We start from the raw sequence: 17,263 nt of genomic DNA on the forward strand, positions 1-17,263 counted from the left end.
CCTTTTATATTCTGGATGTTAAAACTCTGTCAGATGTGTCCCTGGTGAGGATTTTCTCCCACTCTGTGGGTTTTCTCTTCATTTCCTTGGTTATTTCTTTTGCTGTATGGAAGCTTTTTAGTTTAATGAGGTTCCATTTGTTGATTCTTGACCTAAATTCCTGAGCAATTGCTGTCTGATTTAGAAGGTCATTTCCTACACCTATATATTGTAGGTTACTCCCAAAGTTTTCTTCTAATTATTTCAGAGTTTCAGGTTTCACATTGAGATCTTTGATCTATGTGGAGTTGACTTTTGTGCAAGGTGAAAGATAAAGATCTAGGTTCATTCTTCTACAGGTGGAGATGCAGTTTTGCCAGCACCATTTGTTGAAGATGCTGTTTTTCCTCCACTGTGTGTTCTTGGCCCATTTGTCAAATATCATGTTACTGAAATTACAAGTACTGATGTTTGGGTCTTCAATTGTGTGCCATTGGTAGACGATTCTATTTTTGTGCCAGTGCCATGCTGTTTTCATAACTACAGCTCTGCAGTATAGTTTGAAATCTGGTATGGTAATCCCCTCCCCCATGCTTTTCGTGCTGAGGACTGCTTTGCCTCTCTGGGGTCTTTTGTGCTTCCTTATGAATTTTAGGATTTTAAAAATAATTCTGTAAAGAATATCATGGGAATTTTGATAGGCATTGCATTGAATCTATAAGTGTCATTTGGTAATATGGTCATTTTCAGAATATTGATTCTTCCAATACATGAGCATGGGAGGTCCTTCGATCTTCTAATGTCTTCCTTAATCACTTTCTTTAAAGATTTAAATTTTTCATTGTAGAAGTCTTTAATATCTTTTCTTAGGTTTATTCCAAGATATATTTTTGAGGTTATTGTGAATGGAAGGGTTTCCATGTGCTCTTTCTCCAACTGCTTATTATTGGTATGCTGAAGGGCTACTGATTTTTATAAAATTAATTTCATAACCTGCCATTTTACTGAAAGTGTTAATAATTCCTAGAAGTTTTCTGGAGGAATTTTTGGCATCTCTTATGTATAATATTGTATCATCTGCAAAAAGTGATAGTCTGACCTCTTCTTTTCCAGTTAGTACTCCTTTCATTTCCTTCTCCTGCCTTATTGCTCTAGCAAGAGTTTCAAGCACTATGTTGAAAAGGAGTGGGGATAGTGGACAGTCCTGTCTGGTTCCTGATTTTAATGGGAATGCTTCCAGTTTTTCTCCATTTAGAATGATGTTGGCTGTGGGTTTGTTGTATATAGCTATAATTATGTTGAGGTATGTTCCCTCCAATTCAGTTCCTTCTAGGACTTTGAACATAAATGCATGCTGAATTTTGTCAAAGGCATTCTCTAAGTGTATTGAGATGACCATGTGGTTTTTGTCTTTGAGACCACTTATGTGATATATTATGCTTATTGACTTGAGAATATTGAACCATCCCTGCATCTTTGGAATTAAGCTGACTTGTTTGTGGTGGATGATCTTTCTTATGTGTGTCTGTATGCAGGTTGCAAGTATGTTGTTGAGAATTTTTGCATCTATGCTCATTAAGTATATGGGTCTATAATTTTCTTTTTAGGTTGTATTTTACCTGGCTTTGGTATTAGAGTGATGCTGGTTTCATAGGAGGAATTTGGGATTTCTCCCTCTGTTTCTATCTGCTTGCAGTCCAGCTGCAGGGTATCTTAAAACATGAGTGGAAAGGATAGTGGATTAAGGAAAAAAGAGACAGACACAAAAATAGCTAGGATCAGGAGGACCTGCAGGTTGATGACCAGGCAGGCACTTTATTCCAGGATAACAATGTTTTTATATCTTGCCTCAAAGCAGGAAAAATCTACCAGCACAAAACCACAAGTTCCTTTGAACCACGTAGTTTCAATGATCATAGTCTCATTAGTTACATGTACCTGCCTCAGCAGTGGCCATGCAGAACTTCTAAGACAAAGGTGTGTGCCTAGAACAATTTCATTATAATATGTAATTGTATAAGCCACACCCAAGTCAACCTACTAAGAGAAAGACATGCACCTAGAGACTGACTATCAGAGACTGACCTTTACAGGCTCAAACCCAGGTCAGCTAGAACAGGCCTTGCCAATATCCCTGTAGCTGCTCTCTGGGGGCTGAACTGCCTGTACTTCAAACCTGGGTCACTCAGGACAGGCTTTGCCAACATCCCATTGGCTGTTCTCCAGGGGGGCAGGCAGCCTGCACATGGCAGTCCTGAATATTCAGCTCCCAACATCTATCTTTTTGAAAAAAATAAGTAGTATTGGATATAGATCTTCTTTAAATGTCTGATAGAATTCTGCTATGAATCCCTCTGAGACTGGGCTTTTTTTTAGTCAGAAAGTTTTGTAAAATGTTTCAATTTCTTTACATGTTATGGGTCTAAGCTATTGATCTCTTCTTGGTTTAGCTTTGGTGATTCACATGATTTTAGATACACATTCATTACTTTTAGGTTTTCAAATTTAATAGCATATAGGTTTTTAAAGTATTTCCTAATAATATTCTGGATCTTTTGGGTGTCTGTTGTGATGTTTCCTCTTTTATCTCTGATTTTGTTGCTTTGGAGTTTTTCCCTTTCTTTCTTTTGGTTAACTGGGCTAAGGGTCTGTCTGTCTTCTTTATCTTTTCAAAGAACCAGCTCTTAGAGCCATGGATTCTTTGTATTGTTTTCTTTGTTTCTATGTCACTGATTTCTACTCTGATTTTTGTTATTTCTTCTCTTCTACTAGGTTTGAGTTTTCTTTTCTGTTTCCTTTCAAGTATCTTGAGTTGTGATGTTAAGTCATTTATTTGCGTTCTTTCTGATTTTTTAATGTAGGCACTGAGAACTATAAACTTCCCTCTTAGAACTGCTTTTAAAGTGTCCCAGGGGTTTTGTTGTGTTGTAGTGTCCTTTTCATTTAGTTCCATGAATACATTTATTTCTTTCTTAATTTCTCCTTTGACCCACTCATCATTCAGGAGTGTGTTGTTTAATCTTCATGAGTTCATGTAGTTACTAGAGCATCTTCTGGTGCTGATTTTAAGCTTTATTGCACTGTGGTCTGATAGAATGCATGGAGCTATTTCAATTTTTGCTTGTTTTGTGCCCCAGTATGTCATCATTTTTGGAAAAAGTACCAAGGGATGCTAAATAGAAAGTATATTTTTTGGTACTTGGGTGGAATATTCAGTAAATGTCTGTTAGGTCCATGTGATGTATGGTATTGCTTAATTCAGATGTCTCTCTGTTTATTCTTTGTCCCATTGACCTGTCTAATGGAGACAGTGGGGTCTTGAAGTCCCCTACTGTTAGTGTATTAGGATTAATCTGTGTCTTAAAGTCTGTGGTGTTGTTTCTATGAAGTTGGGTGCACCAGAATTTGGTGCATATATGTTCATGATTGTAATGTTTTCTTGGTCAGTTGTTCTTTGATCAGAATGAAATGGCCCTCTTTAGCCCTTTTCGTTACTTTTAGTTTGAAGTGTATTTTGTCAGATATTAGAATTGCAGCTCCTGCTTTTTTCTGAGTACCATTTTCTTGGAATATTTTTTTCTATCCTTTCACTTTAAGGTAATATCTGTCCTTGAAGGTGAGACAAATTTCTTGGAGACAACAAAAAGAGGAATTTTGTTTCTTAATCCAGTCAACTATCCTGTTTCTTTTGACTGGGGAGTTCAATCCATTGCTATTTAAAATTATTATTGAAAGATGTGTACTGATTCCTGTCATTTTAATTTCTATTTGCATTCTTGGTTTGACTGCATTTTCATAGTTATACACTGAGTTTCTTTCTGTTACCAGTCATTATACTTATTTCTTTCTTCAGCTCTTTGTATTGTTTTAAGAATTCTCTGAAGAGCTGGTTTTATGTACATGAATTCTTTCAGCCTATTTATGGCATGGAAGATTTTTCTTTCTCCTTCAATTATAATAAACATTTTGGCTGGGTAAAGTAATCTGGGTTGGCATCTGTAGTCATTTAGAACTCGGAATACTTTGGTCCAGACTCTTCTGTCATAGTTTGCACTGAAAATTCATCTGTAATTCTTGTGAGTTTTCCTTTATATGTGACTTGTTCTTCTTTTGCAGCTTTCAGAATTCTTTGTTCTGTACATTTAGTGTTTTTACTATGATGTGCCATGGGGAGTTTCTTTTCTGGTCCTTTCTAGTTGGTGTTCTATGTGCTTCTTGTATTTTTATAGGCAAGTTTTTTCTTTAATTTTGGGAAATTTTCTTCTACAATCCTGTTGAAGATCTGGTCCATACCATTAACCTGAAATTCTTCTGCTTCCTCTATGCCTATGATGCATAAATTTGGTCTTTTCATGGTGTCCCACATTTCCTGCATACTCCATTCTCGTGTTTTCTTAAATTTTTCATAATCTTTGCTTGAGTGGACCAGTTTGTCAACTTTTTCATCTAGTGTTGATGTTCTCTTTTCCATTTCATTCATCCTATTGGTGAGGCTTTCTCCTGTTGTTTCTAATTGGTTTATTGAATGTTTTGCTTCTTTCTTCATTTCAACCTGAGTTTTCTTCAATATTTCTAACTGTTTTCTGGATTCAGTCAGAAGTTTATCCCTATCTTCTTTTGATTCTTTGACTTGTTTGTTTGTGTGTTCTTTGAATCCACTGAATTCTTTGATCATGTTTATAATTGTTCTTTTAATTTCTGTGTCCTGGGTTATCTCTAGGGAGGTTCTCATTGTAGATCTCCTTGATAGGAATCTTGTTGTTTGGTGGGGACATATTTGTTGTTTGGTTGTTTGGTGGGGATTTCTCATATTATACTTTCATTGTGATTTTGGAATATGGATTTTTTTGTTCTTCCTGATTCTTGTGTCAAGCCTTCCTTTATTGAGTTTACCTCTGTTTCTGTTTGTATACTTGATGTGCTCTTGTTGTTTTCTTATTGGGTATGAAAACTTAATTGGTCTAGGCTTCAGGTTCTTCCTTTTGATTTTATATTGGAGGAACTAGATGGCCCTAGTCCAGCTACTCAGTAGTTCCCTCATAGGCCCAAGTCAGGTGACAAGCAGATGCTCTTAAGCTTCCTCCTAAGGTCTGGGCCCCTCTAGTCAGCAGGCACAGCACAATTTGGGAAGCTTGCTAAGTGGAGGCTGGATTCAGGCAATCTCAAACAATATGCAAAGTTCTGGGCCCCACTAAAAGGCAGGGAAGCCTAATCCTGCAGCAGTGCTAGGGATTGCAGGTGGTTCCAATGTAGAGGAGTGGGACATGGTGATTTGAAAGCTCACTGCCATGAGGAGTTAAAGGAGTTAAGAGGGTATTCCAGAGAACTGGAGTGCTAAGAGCAAAAGCAGGCCTGTGCCCAAGGCTAGAAGGAGAACAGGATGTGGGGTCTGAGAGACTGGAGTTGCTAAGGATGTAGGGAATTAAAGGGTGCCATGGGCAGGGTCAGACTTGCCAGGGAATCCCAGGCAAGTTGGGGGTAGGGATAGCCAGGGTAGATGGCAGGTCTCAGGTGTGCAAAGGCAAGTTGCAGGTGGGAACAGCTTGTGAAGGCTCTAAGAAACTAGACTGAAAAATTGATCAGGTCTGAGTGCAGGGGGTCAGGATGTAGTGGGTGGGTCTGGACTAATAAGAGGGTAGCCCAGAGATCTGGAGTGCTAAGAGCAGAAGCAGGCTTATGCCCAAGACTAGAAGGAGAACAGGATATGGGGTCGGGGAGTTTGGATTTGCTCAGGTTGTGGGAGAATCAAGGCCTAGTGGGCAGGTTCAGACTTTCCAGAGAAGAAAGCTGATCTCTGAAATTCCAGGCAAGTTGGGCGTGAGGCCAGCCAGGATAGAAGGCTGGTCTCAGGAGTGCAAAGGCAAGTTGGTGGTGGGGACAGCCTGTGAAAGCTGTAAGCAACTAGACTGAGGGACTGAGCTGGTCTGGGTGCAGGGGATCACGACACTGTGTGCGGGTCTGGGCCAAGAGGGTAGTCCAGAGATCTGGTGTGCTAAGAGCAGAAGCAGGCCAATACCCAAGGGTAGGAGGAGAACATGATGTGGGGTGAGATTGCAAGATGTCTTATGTGGGGCATTTTTCTTCCTTGCTGCCTGTGATTGTTAGTAACATTATCAACTGGATGGGATTTAGAATCACCTCAGTGACAAATTTCTGCCCACATCTGTGAGAGAGTTTCTAGACTGGGTTGATTAAGAAAGGAAGATTCACCTTAGATGTGAGTGACACCATCAATGAGTGAGAGACCCTAGCCTGAATAAAATGGAGAAAGCCAGCTGCTTCCATCAATCTCTGCTTCCTGACTGTAGATCAAATGTGGCCAAGGGCTTCATACACCTGCCACTCTGTCTTTCCCACTGGGATGGAGTATTCCCCTCACATTATGATCCAAAATAAACCTTTCCTCTTTTAAGTTGCCTCTCATCAGGCCATTTTGTCCAAGCAACAAGATAGCAGCTAACACACTACTGTCTAGCACCCTGCTTGCAGGCATTGGTCTAACTGTGCTGAACGTTCTAATGCATAGCTCACAAGAAGCTCTTTTCACTGTTTGAACTACTTTAAGCATCACAAAAATGAATAGCGTATAATACAATGAACACTCATAAAAGTGACTCATTAGAAGCAATAGTTTGCATCATTACTTCAGCTGCATTAAATAAATAAAGAAATAAATCAATAGAGTTACAATTTAAATCTTCCATATATGCCTCTCAGCTCCATTTTATTCTTCTTGAAGATAAGCATTATTCTAGTTTTGGTGTTTAATTGACCCTAATATTGTTTTCACATTTTATTATGTGAAGGCATGTAACTATGCACAGTTAAACTTTATAGATATGGTAAAGTACTTTAACATTCTACCACTCAAATTTATCTTTCACCATTTTCTATGATTTGTCTATGTTGATACATTAAGCTTTAATTCATTCATTTTTAGCAACTGACATTTTCCACTGAAAAAAATATACTAAATCATATATATCCATTCTCCTGTGACAGATACTTAGGTTTTTTCCAGTGCCTGTTGCTGACATGCAAACCAGAAATATTCTTAAATTTGTCCCAGTGTGAACACATGTGAGGTTTCTCTCCCAAATGTACATGGAAATGTAATTTGGGATCATAAAGTCTGTGCCTTTGTTGTGTTAAGTATTGTCCCATTCCCTCCTCAAATTTAATTGTCTGACTTTATGTATCCAACACAAACAAGCAAGCACATCCAATTCCAGCCTGGGCAGGTCAAAATTCCCAGCCTCATAGCAATCACATGTCCTCAGGAATCATTGCATGGAGTGAGCTGACCTCTGTCTACAATGGAGAAGCCTGACAGGGAGCTAGAATGAGCTGAGGATTTTATAAGACAAAATGCCTAATCCCAGTTTACACGAGATGGCAGACAAGTGATTAAATAGCTGATGTGTATCAAAAACTAATCTATCTGAAAGTCAGCCTACTTGGTTACCTAATTGGACTGCATTCTATAAAGTTTAATTAGATTGTCACTGGCCAGCCCCTAGAGTTTTATTAATTTAATGACATCAAAATTAAACGGTCCTAGTCTTGTTGTAAAAACACATCTAGCTGTCTTTAAACAAGAGTATTCATGCTCTCGATTGTATCCCAGAGGGAGCTGTTTTGTTATCTTTATCCCTGAACCCCCAGAGGGAAAAACCGATCACAGAGTAAGTAGAAGCCACTGGGGGAAGATGGGGAGATTCTCGGAGGGCATGAGAGGAAGGCAGGCATACTGATACCCTGGGGTGTTCTAATAAAGAAGGATGTTTGCCTCCTGCTGCACAGATGTGAGGTCACGTTTATTACTATCTGTAACATGTAGACTGTATGTGACTTGTCTGGGTCTCAGGTTTCTTTACAAACGAGGAAGTAATAATAATAATAATTCATAGGTATGTTATGTAAGTTGAGTAGGGAAAGGGACTGAAACAGTGCCACCTCAGTGTCCTGGGTAATTACTTTAAATTTTGAGACAATGTCTGGCTATGTAGTCTTGGTTAGCCCTGAATATGCAGTGTAGACCAGGCTGCTTTCAAACTTGTGACAGTCCTCCTGCCTCAGCTTCTATAAGTGCAAGTGCAGGGGGCTGGAGAGATGGCTCAGCAGTTAAGAGCATTGATTGCTCTTGCAGAGGACCTGGGTTTGATTCCCAGAACCTACATGGTGGCTAAGAACTTCCCTTAACTCCAGTTCCAAGGGAATCCGATGCCTTCTTCTGACCTCTGAAGCACTGCACGACACAGGTGCACTTACACACATGCAGGCAATACACTCATACATGTATGATAAAAACAATAAGAGCCGGGTATGGTAGCTCATTAAAAAAAATAAGTACAAGTGCTGGAATTACAGGTGTGTGGGTCACCACAGACTTCTGCTTCTTTGTGTTATAAGCCCTTACCTCCCTGAGCACAAGTCTAGGCAGGAACGATCCCTCCTCACATTTCTCTTCAAATCAAAGTTTGACCTTTCCCCCTTTTCCTTTTTCCCCTGCCCTTTATCCCTCTCTCCTCAAAATGTACGCAATTTAATTACCAAACATTATCGAAAGTTTAAAAATAAAAGGCCGCCCTCTGTGTTGCCTCTGTCACGTCCCACTTTAAGATCTAGGGTCCTCATCACTCCTTGAGTGTGGCTCCTAGAATTGGCTCCACAGGTGCTAAGTACTAGGTTTACAAGCCAAGATCTTGCTCTACTGCTTTCAAACATATCACTTGACTTGAAATGATGCCCCCATTTTGCTAGCTGAGGATGTAACCCTGGTATATACCCCAATTAGCGCACCTCTGATTCAATGATGTGTGTTCACATGCATGGGAGACAAATCATTAATATAAATGTAGGATATTGGGACCAGCTGAATGTTTTTCTTCACAGTGCCATGTACAGTTCTTGTGCTGCTTAATGAAGGGGGTATGTTCTGAGAAATGGGACATTAGGTGATCTCACTGCTGTGTGACCCTCGGAATGTACAATGCAAACCTGTAAGACATATAGTGTGCTACACACTGAAGCTATATAGTGGAGTCCATCACTCCCCAGTACAAATCTATACAGCTGTTACATATTCTTATACTGAATACTACAGGTACTTATAACGATGGCAACTATTTGTGTACATAAACACAAAAAGGTATAGTACATGGGGCTGTGGGGGTGCATATGGGGGGGTCTGTGTATGATTTGGATGTATTGTGTGATACACAAAAATTCAATAAAATTTTTTTCAAAGGCACAGTAAAAATATGGTATAAATTATTTTAAATGCTGTTTCTTTAGATACTAACCATAAATGGAGCATGTAGGACTGGAAGTTTCTCTGGCTAAATTACTGAAGGGTTGATGAGGGAACATAAAGTCTTTAGTACTGCACACTACTGTAGACTTTATGAAGTTCTACATTTAGGCTACCTTAAATTCACAAGAAGTGCTTATTTTCTCAAACATACATGAGCCTTAGCTTATTGTATCTTTAGACTTAACTTACAATATCGTTTCTACTCTTCTTAAATTTTTAACTTTCCAACCATTTCGTTATAATATATAGCTTCAAAACAAGCACATCACACAGCTGTACAAACATTTTCTTACTTTATAAGCATTTTTATTTCATTCTTCTTTTGTTTTTAAACACTTCTGTTAAGAACTAAGGCAACAACCCAGATCATTGAGCATCAGGACTTATGGATGCCTCCTTCCCTCTCCCCACATCTTGCCCCATGAGAAGGTCTTGAGGGATAATGACATGAATAGGGCTGTCCGCACCAGTGATTGCAAGACTCTTCTGGAAACCCTCCTGAAGAACCTGGAACTCTCCTTGGAGAGTCATCACGCTTATCAGAAGGATGTCCGTGGGAGTTTGCTTGGTTTGTTTCTTATTTCATTATAGATTTTCTTCCTTGCAGATGATATCCCATGGATATTTGAGTCCACATTTTCAATGTTTCTGGTCATCTGTGACTTTTCCTGGGGAGATGTGAGCAAATACCTCTTCACTCTAGACAGGACTTGGATGAAAGACCAAAGAAATTATTTTACCAAAGTCTAGCTTACCAAACCAGTGAGCGTATTGCAGTTGCTTTCAGCAGCATGTGTGAGGGATTACTTAAAACAGCATGATTGACTCAAAGGAAACTTTACCCCCAAAGCCCCACCCCAACATGGATGACAGTGCAAGGGACGTGCATCCTTGGGACTCCCTGCACAACCTACTGGAGGAGCCATCTCTGCCCTCCATCAGCTGCTTCTGTAACCTTGGAGGAGGTCCTGTGAACCTTGTAGATTTCAGAAGTTTCCTGAGAGTCACTTGCTTATTTCCTGAACCTTATTTACTTCCTGAGGTCTGTACATTTCATTTACTTCCTGAGTCTTTATGATCCTTCCTCCATGAAGGAACGGGAGTCTGGTTAGGTACCCCATATTTCCACTAACCCTTCACTCCACATTTTCTTGGGATTTCTTTTTTCTCCTGCACCTCCTTTTCTCTTGCCTCACCTGCTGTGCATTCCTGTTTCAGTTCCAACATCTCTTCATTGATCCATTCCTCAGGTATCACCTCTAGCTCTTCAGTGACGTCCTGGCCACAGGTTATATGGACTTTCCCAGCCTGGTTGGTTTTTTTTTTCAACCTTTTCTCCTTGGCAAATTCTTTCAGATCATGGATGAACTTTTCTAGTGTCTTATTCCAGATGTGCTTCATGCACTCCTTGGTAACATCACCCCAAGCCCAAGCAAGGTTCTTGATGCACATATAGATGATGTGAAATGAAGATCATCAACAAATGGGGGTCCTCAGGGGCATTACTAACAATAAGTAAGACTTTGACAGGTCTGGTATTTTCTAAAACATGTCTATTTTGCCGATAGAGTGACTCAAGAAGCCATCTTTCAAGAGGCATTGTGTCATTTCTGACTTCTTATTGCTTCTGTAGTACAATGTGTGTGTGTGCGTATTGCAATGCTTGAAGGTCCTGGGCTTCCCACTATTACAGGTCACAACGAGTATCAATTTGCTGTCTATAACACTGTTCCCAGGCAAGACTGTGATCCTGTCCTTTTAAATCTTGAAACTTAGCATTTGGCCTCATAATAGATGAAAGTCTTTTCAAGACTCTTGTACGTATATGCACTCAAGTCCTGCAGTGCCCACTGAGGTCAGAAGAAGGCATCTCTGCTGGATAGCTTTAGTGTCAACTTGACACACATGGGTTGAGGGAGCCTCAAAGCATGGAAGACAGACTCAGGAACACCAATAAATATGCTCACTGTTACTGACTTTAAAAAACAAACAAACAAAACAAAACAAAACAAAACAAAACAAAAAAGAAAGAAAGAAGTGGAGCTGCCAAAACTCTTTGAAAGCCAGATGTCCAGCCTTGAGCTACTTTGCTAGACTTAGATTTTGCTTAAGTATATCCAATTCTTCCCTTTAGAAGTAAGATAGTGCTTGTTTTGGATTTTACAGGAGTCCACAGTTAAGAGACTTTTAAAAGAGACTGTGGATTTTTAAGTGCATGAATGTTTAAGGACTGTAGGACTTTTAAGGTTGTACTGTCTTATGCTGTGATATTATTAGCATCATATCTTGTGGACAAGAAATGGAAAGGTTGTGGTTTAATAGTGATGTGTTCCTGTGTCAAGTTGACAAGGGATCAATTGTACTGGGTAGCTTTAGTGTCAACTTGACACACCTGGGTGGAAGGAGCCTCAATTGGGGAATTTCCTTCATTGGACCGGCCTTTGGCCATGTCTGAGGGGCATCTTCTTGATTGCTGAGTGATGTGGGAGGGCCCAGCCCACTGTGGGTGGTGCCACCCCTGGGCAGGTGGGCCTGTGCTGCATAAGAAAGCAGGCTGAGCAGGGGCCAGGGAAGCAAGCCAGTAAGCAGCCTTCCTCCATGGCCTGTGTTCCAGCTCCTGCCTCCAGGTTCCTGCCCTGAGTTCCTACCTTGGGCTCCCTGATGAACTGTGACCCATGAGATGTAAGCTGAATAAACCATTTCCCCCCTAAGTTGGTAGTGGTTAGAGTATTTTGTCACAGCAATGGAGAGACAAACTAGAACAGCATCGGATCCCCTGAAACTGGAGTTATGAATGATTGTTAGCCATCAAGTGGGTGCTGGGAATCGAGCCCAGGTCCTCTGCAAGAGCAGACAGTGATCTTAACCACTGAGTCATTTGTCCAGTCGAAGCAAATCATTGAACATAGCCCATCACTTGATTCACCATCATCTATGGTCAAATGGGACAGGCTTGACTGACAGGCACTAACAGTCACTTATGTCGTTAATTACTTTTAATTTTGCTTCCAAATCTGTCACTCAATGTGGCCTTTTACTGATAACCTTAAAAGTGAATTTTATACACTTAGGAGACACAGTAAACAAAACAGCATGAGGTTAAATCAAGTGTGAGATTCAAAGATAACATCAAGAGAAACAGTAAACCAAGACATGAGAGAATGCCTCCCATGTAACATGGAAGAGTAACAGTTTGTAAAAGTGGCAATAGACTCTAAAAGAAGCAATGTATTCACTCTTGTCATTATTATTGTATGTTGTGCATAATTGTGTGTGAGGTACTTTCTGCATGTGTGTACATGCATGTATTATGCCCACATGTGGAGGGGTGCATGTGTGTGGGGGTGGGCATGCATATATGTGTGTTTGCATATGGAGGCCAAAAGTTGACATCAGGTGTCTTTCTTGATTTTCCTCCACCTTATTTATTGAGACTCTGTCTCTTGTTGAACCTGGAGCCTGATATTTCAGGCTAAGCAAACTAGCCAGCTTGCCCCAGGGATCCTTTGTCTCTGCCTCCTGAGCACTGGGATTACAGACAGCTGCCATGCCTGGCTGACTTTCACACAGTTTCTGGGGACCCAAACTGGAGAGTCGTCACATTCCTGCAGTGAGTGCTTTATTCACGGAGCAATCTCCAGACCACGTGAGGCACTTTTATATAACTAGTGGTGCTCTGGGTTTGTGTATTCCAAAAATCTGAGTAATACCCAGCTCTTTCAACAACAGGGATTTTAGCTTTTCATACATTTACCTATACATTCTTATGGGGCCACTATTGCACCACGACCTATCATTGCCTGAAATGTTATGACTAGCATGATTTTAGAGTGCTAAGATTGCTGTTTCTTTTATATTTATTTCATTTTTCCTGGGATTAACAACTGCCTCACATTTTTTTACCTTTTTTTTTTTTTTTTTTTTTTTTTGGTCTTTTTGAGACAGGGTCTCCCTGTAGCCCCAGCTGTCCTGGAACTCGCTATGTAGACCAGGCTGGCCTCAAACTGCCTGCCTCTGCCTCCCAAGTGCTGGGATTAAAGGCACGCACCACCACGCCCGGCTATTTACCTTATTTTTATAAAGCCATCCTCAACCTTGATGCTGTAACACTCTCACCCCTGATAGATCATCTTTTGGTTTCCCAGACACCTCTCCCCAGAAACTTTCACCGTGATCCACTGGACCGGTTTCCTGCCTCTACACCAGCTCTTCTGGAACTTTTTGTCATGTTCTTTGTGTGTTAAACCCACTATTTCATTGTTTAGACCTCGCTGCTCCACAAGTGCCCTCTGACTGAGCAACTTGTGCCTTACCTGGGAGCAGTTGAGAAATACAGACTCCGAAGCATTTTAATGAGATCCTGGGGGATGCACATGTGCAATAAAGTTCAAGGTGCAGCAATCAAGAGTCTGACAGACTGGGACACAGCTCTGCTTTAAGAACAAGTCAGGACCTGACCTCAAGGAAGTGTGTGGCAGGAGTATCATTCCTGTGTCTTTTTGAGGTGCTATATTTAGGACACAGCATCTCTGGGTCACTCTATCAGTTGACCTCAGACCTGGCCTCTGTGGGTGTTTAGATAAAGAGCCAGGTTGAAGAGCAAGGACACTCTGGGGAGAAGTGAAGTTGTAGAGACATCATCCCTGGTCCCCTGGCTTCCACACACACCAAATGCTAAGATGCTGTCACCAACCTTTGCAGGCACCCTCCATCAGATGTGAGTAATCACGACTCAAACATCATCTCGTCAAGGGCATCCCAACTCCTGGCAATTCTTTATGACTTAAAGCCAATACAAAGACTCAGAAAAAATTTACTTCCTTCCTTCCGTCCTAATTTTCTCAAGTGACCACATTATTGTCTGCCACACAGGGGAGTTGTCACAATTAATGGACACACTGGAGTGCATTGTGATACAGAAGGAATTCTTGTCATGTGCGCATCTCATTACTAGTCCTTTCAAATTCCTTAGTGAAGGCTCAGGGTACGAAGAATGGACATAAATATTCTTGAGGTATCTGATATTGCACACCTATTGATTTAGCTTTTGGTTAATGGTACCAGGGCTCATGATTTACATCTTGTTCACCTGGACTTCTTCCTGGCTGCCAGCTCCACAGTTAACTCGGGGTACTTATCTTTCAAATGAGAGCATGGTAAATGGAAAAGGAGGCTCACCCATCTCCGTCCATCAGACGTGCTGTCAGTATCTACCCCCAGAAAGAGATGCTTCATTCCTAGATGCCGTCACTGAGGGTAGAAGAGCACGTGTCTGGGTTTAAAGACTGCCAGGGTCCAGTTCTGAAAATGGTGAGGACCCAGCCTTTGTGTAATGGCAAAGGAATGCTTGATGCGGGGTTGCAGTGTTTCCACAGGTCTCCATCTCTGCATGGTCTGCTCAGACCAGCTCCCTGCATTTCACCATCAGTAGGTAACCCTAGTGGGCACATTTGGAATCTGGGGAAGTAGCTGTCACTGAGCACTTAGACATTGTGAGCTGAAGAGTTAAAACTCTTGGCTAGAGGGATGGTTCAGTGGGTAAAATGTTCAACACACAAGCATGAGGATCTGACTTTGGAACCCCAGAACCCACATACATAAAGCCTGATGTGGCCATATGCATCATGTATCTGCACTCCTATGGGAGGCAAAGACAGGAGAATACCTGTGGGCTAGCGAGTCCAGCGGGTGCAGCAGCAAACAAGTGGCCCTATCTTAAGGCACAGGCAAGGTGTAACCTAATGTCTTCCAACCTCCACATGTGCACTATGGCATGCATGTACCCTCACACACATCATACATGAGTACACACATACACATACACACACACACAAAGGACAGTAAGCACTTCCATTTTCTTAGTAAGTATTGGAAATCCTTGCTTGGAATATAATTCTACTAACATTTCTGGGGGCGGGGTAATTGAAAAGAGACTAACACCAAGCCAAAGCCTTCATGTTTTTAAAAGCCCCACAGGCAACTTTCTAACATGAAGGACACAGTCCATTGAGCCCAGTTCATTATGATGTCACCTTTAACTCCTGTGTTTATAGTAAGACCGTCTCAGCTGCTCGCCAGCAACATCTCCCCTGGGAATTGTTCTTTTTCAAGTTCTCTCTAATCACATTGGGCTTTTTTACTTCTTTCTCTATTTTGCCTTTTTCTTTTCCTTACAAAACAAAAATGAACATTTCCTGTTTGATGGATGATTACAAAAATTCCAGGCTATTAGACACACCATGTTTGCGACAAAACATCCTTTCAAGTGCAGCTGTTCTGCAAACCGATGTCCTCAGGTGCCTGGAAATGAAAAGCACTGTTCACTGTTGTAGTTTCTCTCTCTCTCTCTCTCTCTGTATGTGTGTGTTTCTGTCTCTTTGAGGGGCTAGGCAGGTCGCTCAGTAGGTAAAGTGCCTGTGATGAGGACCTCAGTTTGAACCCCCAGCACCTACATATAAAAGCATTGTGTGGTGGTCCACTCCTCTAATCCCAGTACAGAGAAGGCAGAGGAAACAGGCTCTCAGAGCCTCACTGCCCACCCAACGAGCTGAATCAGTGTGCTCCCACCTTCAGTGAGAGAACCTTGCTCAAAAAATGAACTGGAAGGCCTGTGGTGACACATCTACGTGAGATCAAGGCCAGCCTGGTCTACATAGTGATTCCAGGACAGCTATGGTTACAGGGAGACCCTGTCTCTAAAAAACAAAACAAAAGAAAGGAAAACGAAGTGGAGAGAAACCAAGGAGGATCCTGACATTGACCTTTGGTCACACACTTGTACACAAGTGCACACGCACTCACTCACATATGTATGCAGAGAGATAGAAGGAGAGAGCGAGAGAGAGAAAGAAAGTTCTTATCATTTTTTGTGTTAGAACACTTAACACTGTCATTATCATCTCTGAACCAGCTGAAGGTTTGAAGGATTATTTTTAAGATTGTAAAAAGAACACTACTTAAAAATGTGTTATTTGAAAGGCAATCGTCGCCCTTTTGGAAGCAACTAGAAGTTTGCTTTTTTAAGTTCTGCCTTTGACTTTTCAGTCATACCTCTAACTTTCTGTCCAAATGACTCAATGCACCAAGAAATATACTACCCTTAATAATTATCTTTCCTGAATTCTTTTTGGCATCCCAGTTTAAGGGCGTGGCTCTCTTTATTGTCAACCATGTTGTCCAAAAAGAAAATGTCAGTGAAATGCCATATTTTGTGCTGTCTATCACTGTATATGGGGATGTCTGGTACAGCTGGAATGTCACTTGGTTTACATTTGCCCTCCTGGGTGCTCACGTATCCTGATCCCACTAAGGAGCCTGTTGAGAAATCTGGCTTGGGAAGATCCAGTTCATTCCTATCATAGCCTTCTCTGGTGCCACTGCACATAGGTGGCTTAAACAACAGAAGCACCCACCACTGTAGCAGGCACCTTTTGGGGAGTCAGGAGGATGCACACAGGAGCAAGGAGTCAAGCATGGCCAATTATGACACCATCTCTCCGCCTGCCTTCCCACCTGGTCATGTTTCCCTTCTATTTATTGGAATAGATTAGACTTTCACTCACTGGAGAAGAGGGAAAAGTACCTTAGAGTGGGCAGATGGTTCAGTTGGTAAACTGCGTGCTTTGCAAGTAAGAAGACCTGAGTTTGATCCCCCAGAATCCATCTAATAAAAGCAATACCAGCACTGTGGAAGTGTAGACAAGAGGATCCCTTGAGCTTGTTGGCCAGCCTAGTCTAGATGAACCCATTAGCTCCAAGTGTAGTGAGAGACCATGTCTCAAAGCAGAAAGACAGAGAGCAATTGAGAAACACACGTGACACCGACTTCTGGCTTCCTTATATGGATACACACACACACACACATACACACCTCAATGGACTGCTTAAGCCAGAAGGTGACAGAGTTCTCTTCGAGCTTCTGCAGTCAAAGTTCTCAGATGCTATGACAAACAGTAGAATATTCTGTTT

This window comes from Nannospalax galili, unplaced genomic scaffold (assembly GCF_000622305.1).
Source record: "Nannospalax galili isolate Female #2095 unplaced genomic scaffold, S.galili_v1.0 scaffold437, whole genome shotgun sequence".
Classification (NCBI taxonomy): domain Eukaryota; kingdom Metazoa; phylum Chordata; class Mammalia; order Rodentia; family Spalacidae; genus Nannospalax; species Nannospalax galili.